This window comes from Geospiza fortis, unplaced genomic scaffold, assembly GCF_000277835.1.
Source record: "Geospiza fortis unplaced genomic scaffold, GeoFor_1.0 scaffold94, whole genome shotgun sequence".
NCBI lineage: Eukaryota > Metazoa > Chordata > Aves > Passeriformes > Thraupidae > Geospiza > Geospiza fortis.
The window spans coordinates 577,747-581,297 of record NW_005054394.1 but is presented as its reverse complement, the minus strand read 5'-3'; positions in this window follow the sequence as shown (position 1 = coordinate 581,297).

Here is a 3,551-nt window from a genome sequence, read left to right as displayed (position 1 = left end):
TCCTGGTCTGTGAGCAAGTCTGGTTTGTAGTTATCCTGAAAGCATTACTCATAGAAGCCAAGCCATTCAAAGATTAATATATTTTATTTAAATTATATGGAATAAACTACACGGTACAGAATACAGGTTATGACCACTTAGTCCAGTTCTGCAAAATCTGCTTTTTGATGTACATTTTTATGAATTGGCTGCACTATTTTGTAAAGCTCTTTGCACATTTCTATATACACCAAGCAAAACAGTTACTTCATTTATATTGTGTCCTTTTTTATGGTTTCTCACGCTGCTTTTTTTTCCCCCTATCTCTGGTATTTCTATATCAGTAAAGTTGTTCCTATTCTCATTTCTTCTTGTATTTGAGAGTGTGTTTCAGTCATGAAGATTGTTATTATTAGAAATTGCATATATTTCAGTGAATTTCTTATTTGTGAGTTCATGTCCTGCTCTGCAGATTGTGTGCTCTTTGGGGGAGGGTTTTTTGGTACTTTAGTGCAAACATAAAGCCTTGTTTTGCACTGGTGACTATGTTACCTAGCACCATAGAAAAATAAAATAAAAAATAATATTTGAAAAAACAGTAAATCAATAGGAAATAAATAAAAATACATAGGTTTAAATTCTGAGTGGGTACAAATCATCTAATTTACACCAGCTGAGACTCTAAGCTGCAGCATTTCAACAGCTTTGTCCATGGATATCCATTTTCTGGGGTTGGAGCACCTTACATGATTGTATATATGGACAAAGTCAAGACATGTTCAAAATATTTCTGTATTAATAATGCTATTAATGCTAGCATTGTAATAATAATGCTATAAAGCTTGTTTTTGTCATTACATAGAAATACATATTGCATTGTTTTACACATGTAACAAATAAAGTTGTAATATATTAAAATGCTAAACTGAATTTGTTCATGACAGGCATGCCAGAGGTGACTTTTTCTTCCTTCTCACCTCCAATGTCCTGTTTGTAATGTGGTTCTTTACATTATCTCTGGCATGTACATTGCTTCATGCTAGGATTTCAGGCTTGTGCTGCTGAAAACTCTTGGTACATAATTTAGAAAAGAAAAAAAAAAAACAACTGTGTGAAAATAAAGAATACAACATACTTCAGCACGTAGCTTTGCCCTGTGTGTGCCAGACCACCAGGTGAGGACCAGTGTGTTGCAAACATGCTCCAAAGTGCTACTTACTGTCTTTCTGAATAATTTAGCCCTGAGTCACAAAAAACCCTGCTCTTCTCAAGAGAAAATCAAACACATTCTGAGAGCTTTTCAGTCACTGGTGTACAGAGAATTTTACTTTTGTGCTCATCACAAGTGGGAAGTTATCTGCTTGAAGAAGTCCTGCAGCTGAACTAGATTTGTCAAACAGGACCTATGTACGTACTGATTAAAACAAACTGTGGCTTAACTCAGGAGATAGAGGTACAAGGGTTTGGAGTGAAGTTGAGCTGGGGAGAAGGGAAAAATAAAAGGAAGATGGATTTAGATTTGTCATTATGTCTCTCTATCCTACTCTGTTTAATTGGCAAAAAGTTAAATTAATTTCCCCAAACTGAATCTGTTTTGCCCATGATGGTAATTGTTGTTTGATGTCCCTGCCCTTATCTCAATCCATGAGCTTCTTATCATATTTTCTCCCCATCTTCTGTTGAGGCTGGGAAGTGAGAAAAAAAAAAGCTGGTGGGCACCTGGCATTCTGCCAAGTCAACCCACTCATCAAGCCAACTCACTTATTTGGCAATTTAATTAATTGCAGATTTTATATTCCTTTCTTCAGAATTATCATCCAGGATACCTGAAAAAAGGAAGAACACTTTTGGCCCGTGATTTTAGCTTAACCAAATAACATAGGCATTTCAATGTTACACAACATAAACACAGAGTTTAAAATACCGTACACAGCGAAAACAAGATTTTTTCCTTGTTTGAAATTAATACTTTGATTGTGAGTTCTGTTCCCAACTAAAAAAAAATAATATTACTAGCAAATAATTATTATTTGAAGAGGCCTGCAATTTGATATAAATGTGTAGATAGGAGATTAGTGGCCCTTCTTTAATGTCTGTGATTCTGTGCAGGGGCCCTGGGCTACATCAAACCATCTTGTGTAAACCTCGCTGTTCTCTGACTGGAGTTGTTACTTATCCAGTCAGACAGGCCAAGACAAATACTATGGAAAAAATGGTGCATAAACTATTTCTACTCCTTCGTGTCTCTTCATCTTCACAAGTCTCAGGAGCCTTAACTCAATGGCACCTTCACACTCCTCTAATCTGCAATATAGATAGAAAGCTGCAGAGTGGCTGTGGGGAGCTGCATTTACATCAGAGGTAAAGGGCTAAATAAATGAATTTGATAATTGGGAAAATTCCTACTGCCTTATTTAAATTTATAGGTGAATTTCCTGTCAGTAGAAGATGACCCTTCAGTTTGATTAGACCTTTAGGTTAATGAAGACAGGTAGGAAATACAGAATGACTTTCCTGATGTCACCACTTTGATCCAACATCGGTTGTGACCCAGAATTGAACAGGCTGTGCAGGGAAGTGGTGGAGTCACCATCCCTGGAAAAATTTAAAAGAGATGTAAATCTGGTGCTGGGGTACATGGTTTAGGGGTGTGAAAAATGCGTATTTCATGACTGGCTTTTCGCAAATATTAAAATGAATATTATATGTGTTGTGTTAGAAAGTAATGCTATATTAATTCTCTTAAGTAGTGTGTTAAATATAGTTTTAAGTTATAAAAAAAGTTAAAATAGAAACTATGCTATGTAAGATACTTTTTTAAAAGAAAGGACTTGCAGTGAAATAGCAGCCACAAGACGCCTATATCTTTCAGAGAAAAAGAATTTATTGCCCCATTATCAGAAGAAATTAACTTCTTCCCGCCTCAAAGGCGCTGTTAGGATTCAGAGGAAGAAGTTGACACTGACCAGACAGAATCTTGTATTTGAAGAGAATTTATGCATCATGGATTAAGTGTATGAATATGCAACAGGCTGTTGTTTTTAAGGGTTAATCCTTTGCTAACTTGTGTCCTTTTTCGGGCTTGTGCTGCCCAGAAAAAGGTACCCGGACGTCCGTGACTCTTTGGTTCTATTGTCTCATATTGTCCTAATTCAAATTGTCCAAATTATTATTGCTCTAATTGCATTACTATTTTATAACCATTTTATTACTATTAAACCTTTAAAATTAAAAAAAAAAAAAAACACCAAAACAAAAAACCAAGTGATTGGCGTTTTTCACAATGACTTGGCAGTGTTACGGGCGGACTTGGTGATCTTACAGGTCTTTTCCAACCTAAACTGTTGTACGATGCTAAAATTATACAAGATTGTGAATCACTGGAACAGGCTGCTTTCACAAACAACCGAAAACAAGCTTTCAGCCCAAAATGTGTGAGGCAAACTAGCTGACGGATACGCAGGAGGACGACAGAAGTGTCATGCAAAGGACGAGACGTGCGATTTATGCCTGAGGAAAAGAACTCCTTGATCTCCGCCTGCCGAGGGAAGGCAGGGCCGGGATCCGCCTCA